This window comes from Gossypium arboreum, chromosome 7 (genome assembly GCF_025698485.1).
Source record: "Gossypium arboreum isolate Shixiya-1 chromosome 7, ASM2569848v2, whole genome shotgun sequence".
NCBI lineage: Eukaryota > Viridiplantae > Streptophyta > Magnoliopsida > Malvales > Malvaceae > Gossypium > Gossypium arboreum.
In genome coordinates, this window is record NC_069076.1 from 75,189,100 (window position 1) to 75,201,326 (window position 12,227).

The following is a 12,227-nucleotide window of genomic DNA, read 5'->3' on the forward strand; positions in this document are numbered from 1 at the left end:
CATCAATTTAAATCCAATTTATAAACATACCTAATTCCATCTATTTTGCCTAATTTATGAACACTTAAACACCAATTTAACTTGCCATAATATAGCTTTAACACAAACACATATTTATATATTTATAACCAACCAATATTAAACTTATAACGTCATTTATAATCAATCCACAAAATAATTATTATTTATGTAACACCCCCTACCCGTATCCATTGCCGGAATAAGTATGAGGCATTACCGGAGTTTACTGAACATTTTCAGATAATTCTGAGTCATTTATTATTCATATTTTGAAAATAATCATAACGTCTCTCTATTGGGCCCTTGAAACCCCAAACATACATTAAAAACCAACCGGAATTAAATCGGGATCATAAAAAAATTTTCGCAAAATCTTAAATATTTTCATCCAAGTACTTACCATTTCAATGCTTCTTATAATTAAACAAGTTACCATTCAATCAATAGCTTGACAATTGTCTAAGCGTCAAACAACATCATTGTTAGTATACTTGCACATATTTCATATAAATTCAACATTGATATACTTATTTTCTCGACATGTCACACTTGAGTTTAATAATTGTCTTTACTTACATAATTTTCTTGTATCAACATATCAAAGATAATCATATATGTACATGTCACGAAACACATCATTCTCTTACCGTTTCTTTACGAGTATATATCAATCATTTCATTATATCAATATTTCATGCTCTACCATTTCCATTTATTTTATGTATATTTATTCCATAAAGTTTATATCAAACTTAACATAAACTATATTCCATGTACTTATTCTTATTTCGTTTATCTATCTTCATAATTATTTCATACAACTATTTTGTACATATATTTCCATATGACCAATTCTTGTAAACATTTCACACCACCAGTTCATATAACCATTCGCCATCTGATACATATTACCTGAATATCAATTGTTCAATAGATGTAATCACGTCTCCCATCCACGGTCTTATTTATCTTTGACATGATGCCATAGTGTCTTTCAACTATGGTCTTACTCATTTTCTGTCACGCTGTCATGGTATCTTTCAACCATGGTCTTATTCATTTCCCGTCATGTTGCCATGGTATCTTTCAACCATGGTCTTATTCATTTCATATCAGGTTGCCATGGTATCTTTCAACCATGGTCTTATTCATTTCATATCAGGTTGCCATGGTATCTTTCAACCATGGTCTTACACATTTCATATCAGGTTGCCATGGTATCTTTCAACCATGGTCTTACACATTTCATATCGAGAGCACACTCCGCTGAACCTCATCCTTGCGGAGGGATTACCAGTCGAGCTAAATCCTCGCAATATAAACTCATAGAGTATTGTCGGGATTACCACCAAAGCTAAATCCTCACAACGACAATTACTCTAATGAGCTTGGATCTGAATTACCATCGAGCTAAATTCAGACCCTAATTCGGATTACCGTCCGGCTAAATCCATTTTCCACATATTCTTCAGGAGGGCTATATCAGGATAGGATCACCCGTCCGGGCTAGATCCTTTTCACCGTCAATTCCTTTTCAGGGATCCATCGAATTTTCCTTTCATTCAAGCGGGATTTCTTCCCCTTGTTATCAAATATATCAATGTTTCATCAATTTTCATACAATGAACATTCAAATCATATTCACATAAATAACATACATTTCAAGCATTTAAGAATATAATTCAAGTTACACGAACTTACCTCATTGATTGTTTGTGTTTATAATTTCATTAATCCGATATCTTTTCTTTTCCACGATCAAGCCTCGTATTTGTGTCATCCGAATCTTTATAAATAAATTTGATCATCATTTTCATTCATTTCATATTCTAATGCATTTAATTAATGCTCTAGGCAAAATTACCATTTTGCCCCTAAACTTTTAATTAATGACAATTTCATCCTCATGGTCAGGAAAATAAAATTCTTGCAATTTAATCATTATTCCTAGCTATTATTATCATACATATCGATAACAGTCAATGAATTCTATAAAATATCAGAATTTTTCCATAATTTCAACACTTTTCAATTTAATCCCTAAAACATGTTTTCCCCGATCTTGAACTAAATTAATAATTTCATTAAATTTTGTAATTTAAATAATAAAATAATCCATTTCATGCAATTTGGTCATTTCTGACATTTTTATAAAATTGCCCATAAAGTTTTAATTTTATTCAATTTAGTCCTTGAGCCTAAAACATGCAAATTAGCCATGCTAAATGAATATTCATATATATTTTCCTCCTCCTCCTCTCCATTCCACATCCTTAATGTATATAACACACTTGTAAGTAACATTATCTATAATCTTTATTATTTACTTTTATTAATATTCAAGTTGTCCATCTGTGTCATAGTCACTAAATTATTTATATTTGGATCTATATAACTCCAAATTAAAATCCATAAATTTTCCCAGAAACTAGACTCATATTTCTTCTTACCATAAAAATTTCATAATTTTTGGTTGGGCCAATTAATGCAGTTTATTCATTGAAGTCTCCCCAATTTTGCTGTCTGACAGTTCCGACCCTTCTTCATTAAAAATTAATTATCTCCTCGTACAGGATTCGAATGATGTTCCCGTTTGTTTCTATTGAATTCTAAATATATAAATTTAAGCCCATAATTATTTTTATCCAATTTTTTATGATTTTACAAAGTCAGAACAGGGGAACCCGAAATCTTTCTGACCTTGTTTCACAAAATTCATCATATCTCATGATTTAAAATTCCATTGCTGACATCATTTCTTCTATAAGAAACTAGACTTAATAAGTTTTAATTTCATATTTTATTCATCCTATAATTATATTTATACAATTTTTTTATGATTTTTCAAAGTTAGACTACTGCTGGTGTCCAAAACTGTTTTAGTGCAAGATATTAATTACCATGTTATAACACCCTTATTTTCTTTTTCTACACCATTTCTCATTACTTTCTCTTATTTTCTCTTCACTAACATATCAAGAATATAGGAACTTATGTAAGAAAACTTTACTACTACATTATTTCCATGCTTTGTCAATAATAACAAACTTAAAAACATATTGAAATCTTGATGTACTTACCTTGTTCTATTGATACTAATCTTTAACTTGATTTTCTCTCTCCTCCAGCTTCTATTTCTTGAATCCAACTTGATATCCTAACTCCTCATGGTCTCCTTAACATTTTCTCTCTTAGTAGCTATGGAAATTCTTTTGATTTCTAGGTGAAAATGGTGAATTTTTTGTGGAAGGACCAAATTGTAAAGAAAGAAAACTTCTTTTCTTCTTCCTCTCTCTCACATTGGTTTGCATGGGAAAGAAAAGATGATGATTATTCATCTTTCTTTCCTTATATATACTAAATAAAATAATAATAAAATAATAAAATATCATTTAAAAATCAATTCAAAGTATTAATAAACTAATATTTATTTATTTAATTTATCTAAAATATCTCCAACATCATCATTGTCTCTAGATTTCTCTCTCTCCCAATTGACCATTTTGCCCTTAGTGATCTTTTAAAATTTCATTCTTGAGTCATCACTTAATTTGGTAAAATTACAATTTAGTCCCTCATAATTCTTCACCTATTCAATTTGGTCCTAATTCATCAATTTTCCTTGGTTTCTAGATTATTCCACCCTTAAAATATTTGCACTATTAGTCCTTCAACTTTTTATATTTACATTTTAATCCCTCAAATTTTAAGTATTTACTCTTGGGCCACAACTTTTTTCACTTTTACAATTTAGTCCTTTCTTAAATCAATATATCATAATATACTTCCCAGTGACATAACTCAATTTTTCCTCTTCTTGTCACTTTATTTCCTTATTTTACCATATTAAGGATAATATCTTACTGTAGAAATTTAAATACCTTAGGTACATGTCGACACTCTTCAAAAGGATGAACATTACCATGTTTGAGTTTAGGATTGTTGTTGGATGCTGAATCGGTGATCAAAATTAAGTACTAACCTGTGCATGGAAAATAGAACCGTACGCTGAATAAAAACTTAGTGGTATTTCTATAATCTGAATATTTAAAGATAAGAAATTATAAATATACAATTGACATATAAACACATATTAATATTTAAATATTACAACAACCATATCATATTTTATTTGTTTCACAAATATCTCAATTCTCATACTTGCTATATAAATAACTTTTCACAATTTATTTCATATTTCATTATACAATTGCATTATCCATTCCATATTCATTTCATGAGTATATAACTCATATATTCCATATATTTGCAACATATTTCACATTTTATTTTCAATTCACTATTTCACTTCCATTTTTCATACCATGCCAATTCAATAACAATCATAAAACTTTATTATTCATTTACCCTATTAACACGATTCGGACTCGGACGAATACACAGATCCAACCAAAACATACCAATTTGGCACCTAGTGCCTCATCGGATAATTCGAAGTAATAGATTGACGCCCAGTGTCTCATCGGTTAAACCGAAGTAAATTGGCACCCAATGTCTTATCGAATTAATCTGAAGTAATAAATTGACACCCAGTGTCTCATCGACTCGAAGTCGAAGACATCTTTGAACTCTTCCAATCCTATGGCATGCCATCTATATCCGACTCAGCCCGATACAGTTAATAGGGTTCCAATTCACTTTTCAAATACAACCAATATTCATTTCAATTCAAATAATCAAAATATTCATTATATATAAACCAATTCAATCAATACAAATTCAATAAATTCATCACATACTAAATTAGTCCATTTCAATTACAAAACACAATAATTCTCACCTCAACACTTACCATATACATTAAATTGAATTATAACAATTAACAACTAAATCGGATTATAGAAATACAAACCAGGAATTCCGGGCTATTCTTCATCGACTTTATCTTTTCCCTTTTTAGTAAAGGGTTTCGGTACCACGTTAGCTATAGAATTAAAACAATTAAAATTCATCAATACAACACAATTCAATCTCACATTGAATATTTAAATATTTACTCAATATTTACCTAAATTCCAATTTAGTCCCTAAACTGAGACTAGTTTTATTTCTTCAAAATCAATCTTATATTTTCATATAAATTTCACTTTAGACTAGATTTAACTCATTAATTTCACTTAAATTGCTAAATTTTTAATTTTTCACAATTTAGTCCCTATTACTCAAAATTTACAATTTAATCTACATTTCAATCCTTTTTCATTTTTAACTTAAAAATCTATCAATTTATTCCCTAATACTAAAACTATTCAACATAGACAACACCTCAAAACTCAATAATTTCTAAAATTTTGACATGAGTCAGGTAGTATTTAATATCGAGATTCCAAAAATATAAAAATTATAAGAAAAAGGAACTAAATTGACTAACCAATGGAACTTTGAACAATTGAAACCCCTAAGACCTTCGTCTCTTTTTTTTCTTTCCCTTTCCCTTTCCCTTTCTATTTCGTTTTTGCTTTTGTTTCTTTCTATTTGTTTTTCTTTCTTTATTATATTTACTTATTATAATATATATACTTAATAATTAAGATATAATATTATAATGTTATAGTATATATTTTAACTTTTAAGTTTTATAAATATCTATCTTATGTCAGTCTTATTTATAAGCAATGGCATAATTGCTTATTTAGTGCTTTTAGTTTTTCTTTAATCTATAATTCAACTTTCACCCTTTATGCAATTTAATCCTTATACCAAATTACTCTTAATTCATTCAAATCACCTAACCAAAACCTAATTAACCACACAACTAACTTACAAGTTTGATTTACAAAAATAAAGTCTCGAAAATGTACTTTTCGACACCCGTGACTATCGGGTCGTTACAATTTGCTTATGTAATAGCTCAATTTTAGCTAAATCGGAACAGTGGTTTCAGGACCATAAATTCGAGGTCATAAAATTATTTTAATATTATTTTTAGTGTTTATAGCATGTGAATATATGTGTGTGAAAATTTCGTGAGCTAATTTTATCGTTTAATAGCTCAATTTGAGAAAAAAAGACTTGATAGCATAAAATGCAAAAGTGGCATTCTATAAGTTAAAAGTGCTTAATTGCCATGACTTGTTAAATGAAAGGTCCTTATGTTAATATTAGACCACTGATAGTGGAAATTGACATAAATGGGCATTAAATAGATGATTTTAAATGTTTTTTTTATATTAAGGTTAAAATGATAATTAGTATATTAAGTTAATATTAACTAAAAAAAGGTGAAAATAAACCATATTATCATCATTCATAGCCGAAAATCAGCAAAAAGAAATAGTGTTTGAGCTTTCATCTTTCCAGCTAGCTTGTTCTTTGATTAATGTATGTATTTTGCTCAATTTTTAATGATTTCTACGTTTTTGTGATCGTTGCTTTGAGTACTAACTAGCCCATGCCTCAATTTTTGAATTGGTTGATGAATTTGTGAGTTTTCATTGATGAATACTTGAGCTTTGTGATAGATAATGCTTGAGCTTTGTGATAGATGATGATGAAAAATTTATAATTGTTGATAGTTTTACATGTTTGGTAAATGGATTTTTGATGAAAATGCTTAATTAGGATTAAATTGTGAAAAGTATAATTTGATGGGTTGAATTTTAAAATAAATGAAAAATATGGGCTACTAGGGACTTATAAAGATTTTGACTAAGCATGGGTCTTATTAAATTTTGTTTTTTTTGTGTTTTTGTGAAATAATGACTAAATTGAATAAATGTGAAACTTTAGGAGCTAAAGTGAAAAAATGCCAAAATATGTGTTTGTGGACTAAATTGAAAGATTATGTGATTAAATGAGTTGAATTTGTTATAATATAGATCAAGAAAAGAGGAACCCAGACTTAGATCGAGGCAAGAACAAAGTACTCGACTAATCGACTAGTTTCATCATTTTTACATCCAAGGTAAGTTCGTACGTGATAAACATTGTTACAATTATGTTTTTAACGCTTTAATATTGCATAAATTATATATATGAGACGATGTTTGTGTACGACAATGATTCGGTTATGTTTGGCACTTAATGTGCGTATCGAGATAGCTTTGGCTATATAAAGCACTTAGTGTGCAAATCGAAATAGCTTCGGCTATATAAAGCACTTAGTGTACGAATCGGAATAGCTTCAGCTATATATGGCACTTAGTGTGCGAGACTGAGATAGCTTCGGCTATGAAAGGCACTTAGTGTGCGAGATTATAATAGCTTCAGTCATGCTTTGGCACTTAGTGTGCGAGATATTGAGTATTCGACATTATCACAAAAAGGTATGAGTTCGATATGAATTTGTATAGGTATGTACATATAAAGTATGAAATCCAAATAGAAGAAGTTATGAACTTGTTCATAAACACTTGAGTGAGTATGAGAAAAGTTTGTTGGTCACCATGATTTAGATATTAATTAGTACGAACTTACTAAGCTATGAAGCTTACTGTGTGTTATTTGTTTATGTTTTATAGAGAATCAAAGCTAACTTAGACTCCGGGATCATCGGGAAGCGTCATCACATTATCGATTACCTTGTTGGTACTTTTGAAGCTTTGTATATATAGTATATGGCATGTATAGGCCAGTCTCATTTTGGTATGTCTTGAATTATGATATTAGCCATGAGATTTGGCTTGTAAATGTGGTATGTATGGCCATTTAAGATGGCTTGAATTATGTGTTTGGTAAGTGATATATATGTGATATATATAATGCCTCATGTATTGACTTGTTTGGTATGGTTATGTGTTGGCTTGAAAGGTATAATTTAGTTGATAGGAAGGTGATATAAATACATATATAAATTATGTGATTTTGATGATTTTGGCATATTGATTTGTAAGTTTTGAATATGGAATTTAGTAGTTGAATTGGTTGAGGATAGATGGTATGATATGTGTTTGAATTGGCATGTTTTGGATGCCTATAAATGTATTGATATGATACCATTTTGATGGCTAGGTGTGCATGAGAAAAGGGTGGCAAATTGGCTTTGCAAATGACCTATTTTTGTCCACACGGGCGTGTATCTTAGTCGTGTGCGACACATGGTCATGTTTCACGGTCGTGTGTCCCCTGAGGTACCCTTCAAATTAAGGTAGTATACCCTACAGTTTTGACACGACTTAGACACACGGGCATGTCTATTGGTCGTGCGTGACACACAGACTAGCACATGGGCGTGTGGCCGACCATGTGACTTAAGTCAGTAACCTCACCAGTTTTCCCACGGTCATGGCACACGGGCGTGTCTCTAGCCATGTGGCACAAGTTATGTAACACCCCAAACCCGTGACCGTCACCGGATTTGACCACGAGGTGTTACCGGGCTTACTTTACTTATTCCTCTCTTGGAAATTTTTTTTTTGTTTTCCTTTTTCTGTTCCAGGCAGGCTAGTTAACTGCATCACTGTCACCTTAAAATCATATCTCGAGTTCCAGAACTCGAAAATGAGTTCGTCAATTTTCCTGAAACTAGACTCATATATCCATCCATGGATTTATTTCTAGAATTTTTGGTCAGGCCAATTGGTACAGTTTATTAGTTAAAGTCACCCCTGTTTCAGGGTTCGACTACACTGACCTTTATGCATTACGACCTGGATATCATCTCGTACAGAGCTCTAATGCTCATTCTGTTTCTTTCTAATGAAACTAGACTCAAAGGGGAATCTACGCATATAAGGCATGACTTCTAATTGTTTCTGGATAATTTATGGTAAATTTTCCAAGTCAGAGCAGGGGATCCAGAAACCGTTCTGGCCCTGTTTCGTAAAAACCTGAATATCTCTTAAAATACAGCTCATACGGTCGTTTCGTTTCGTCCATATGAAAATAGATTCATCAAGGTTCAATTTCATAATTTATTCACTATTTAATTCTACTTCTACTATTTTTAGTGATTTTTCCATCTCACCTCACTGCTGCTGGCAGCATCTGGTACTAAAGCAAACAATGACTATTTCATAATTCTTCCATGGCCAACTATTTCATCATACATAATACAAACTATGGCCACCTTATCAAAATTAAGGTTTCTAAGGCTCGTGCCTATAGGTTATAGATTCACACTCAACCGACCACATAGGCCATCTTCGCATGGCTTAAAGTTTACAACCCGAGATTCAACAAAACAAAGTAGCCTATACATGCCAAATGTTCTCCTAGTTCAACTACGAAGACAATACCAAAAGATTTCCAGCCGGTGTGATGACTTCAACAACGGTTCCGAGCACGCAAACGATACGAGTCCAAGAGACCTAAAATGGGTGACAAGAAAACACCGAGTGAGTTTATAACTCAGTAAGTCATAAGCATTTCACAACCATCCGTTACTAAAATTATCATAAAATGAAATAATGAAACAAGGCCCAGCGTTCCAGCCATACCGAACTATACCATAGTTCCTTAGACCTTTCGGATCAATCTCATACCAAGTCATACATTTACATTTCATATACTATTCAATAGGATATTTGAAGCAATTTCCATACATCATTTCATTTCCGCAACAATCATGCAATTGAAATCATCACATAGATTTAAAACTTACCGACTCAACTCCGAGCATGAACATAGTATCTATTAGCCACGAACTCAAGGTACTTACTCTTTCCGCTGTCCATACTCAACTCGATGAAGACACACCCTCCATATAATTGTTCGATCGGAGATATATATATATAGAGTACGCACACACAGTGCTTAATACTCGATTTCGCACACTTAGTGCCATGTGATTTAAGCCCGCACACATAGTGCCATACCCTTCGAGCTCGCACACCCAGTGCCGTATATTTCCAGCATGCACACTTAGTGCCAATCTCGTCACCGTACACACGTATTGCCCGCACACTTAGTGCTGAAAGCAAACTTTCTACACATTTCACTATTTCTTTTACATTCAACAATGTCATCATTCCATACACATACATTTTCATTTACATATCATCTCATTAAACACAATTGCATAGATATTATGATCATTTAAAACAATGCCAAATATATGCTTAATGACTTACCTTGTGTTGGGTAAAATGGTTCCAACTCGGCTATTCGATGTTCTTTCCTTTGCTTTTGCTTGATTCTCCCCCTCTAGCTTCTTGAGCTAATCAATAAATTAACTAGTTTAACCGTCTTGCCAAATATTTATACATATATACATGACATCAACAATACTATCATCATTAATTCATCAATTCACAAAGTTTTATTTCACGAACATTTGACCCATTTTTACCCCATATGGCCGAATGCTACATTCATTACCCAACTAGCCATTCAACAATTTTCAGCCTCATTACCACCCTTTTTATGTCTAATCGTCTAAATGAGATCATAAACATGCCTAACTATAGCCGAATGTGCAACATTAATCTAGCATTTCCATTGCATTTAACACTTAACATTTACCCCATCTAGGCCAAATTTTGCTAGCACACAAGCCTTTGGCGAATGTCCTTGGCCTCTAGTCACCCAAAATTTCTTTGTTCTTTAAAATTCATCCAAGACTACATTCGGCACTTCCAACTAATAATTTAGGTGCTCTCAAGCTCATTCACAAGTACTATTATATATCACATTAAGCATTAAATCATTTTGCAACATAAATTTTATAGCATGGCGAATACTCATGCACATACACACATAACAACAAGAACTCAATGGCACAAAAATCTCCTTTTGTTAAACATTCGAACTCACTCATCTCCATGCTTTCATCACAACAACATCAAAACACTAATTAGGAAATACAACATTCTTGGCCGAAATTTAACTCACCTAACAACTTAGTTTCGATCCAAGATTCAAGGAAAAATTTGAGCCAATCTTCCAAACTATGCATGCATTTTCAAGAGTGGCATAAAACATACCTTCTTGTATCAAAACACCTTAGTCTAGTAAGCTCCCATGGCTGATTTTCTCAAGCTTCCCCCCCCTTTCTTCTTAGTACATTCGGCCATGCAAAGAAAAATGAGAGAATGGACACTTTTTTCTTCTTCTCAAGTCATGGCAATTGTAACAAAATGAGAAAGGATGAACAACAAAATTTTTCTCCTTTCTTTTCCTCAACTCACGGCAACAAGGGGGCATCCACACTCTTTTTTTTCATCATTTTCCTTTTTTTCATTTCTTTATTTTCCTTCCATAATGCACTAGGCCAACATGTCTAGGACATGTTTTCTTTGCCCATCATCATGTCATGGCCAGCCACTAACCTTAGGAAATAGGTTATTTGACATGCAACTCCACCCTTGTGTTAACATGCACTAATAAGCCATTTAAAATTAGCCTATCATATTTCACCATGGTTCACATTGATCCCTATTTAATAATTTCTCATAAAATTGGTAAAATTAGAGAATGAAACTTCCACATATGCATGCACACACATAGTAAGCATAGAATATAACAATTAATTATTTTTATGACTCGGTTTAGTGGTCCCGAAACCACTTTCCGACTAGGGTCAATTTAGGGTGTCACAACTCTCCCCACTTAAGAAATTTTCGTCCGAAAATCTTACCGGTAAATAGGCTCGGGTATCGCTCTCTCATAGAGTCCTCAAGTTCCCAAGTGGCTTCTTCAATTCCGTGTTTATGCCACAACACTTTCACTAATGGGATTTTCTTATTGCGCAACTCTTTTACTTCGCGCATCAGAATGCGAACCGGCTCTTCTTCATAACTCAAATTAGGCTGAACCTCGACCTCAGATGGAGTAATTACGTGTGTCGGGTCAGACCTATATCGTCGAAGCATCGAGACATGGAAAGCGTTGTGAATCCTTTCAAGCTCAGGGGGTAACATTAATCGGTACGCTACTGGTCCAACTCGTTCGGATACTTCATACGGACCGATGAACCTCGGGCTCAATTTTCCCTTACGGCCAAATCTAAGCACCTTCTTCCAGGGTGAGACTTTGATAAATACCTTGTCTCCAACCTGATATTCAATGCCTTTCCTTTTCAAATCCGCATCGACTTTTGGCGATCCGGCGACCTTCAAACTTTCACGAATTACTCGAACTTTCGCGCTCGGCATCCTTAATCAAATCAACCCAAGATTTTACCTTGATAAGTTCAGTCGAATAATGGGGTACGGCATTTACGACCGTATAAAGCCTCGTAAGGCGCCATCTTAATACTTGATTGAAAGCTATTGTTGTAGCGAATTCAATCAAAGGCAAATATCTTT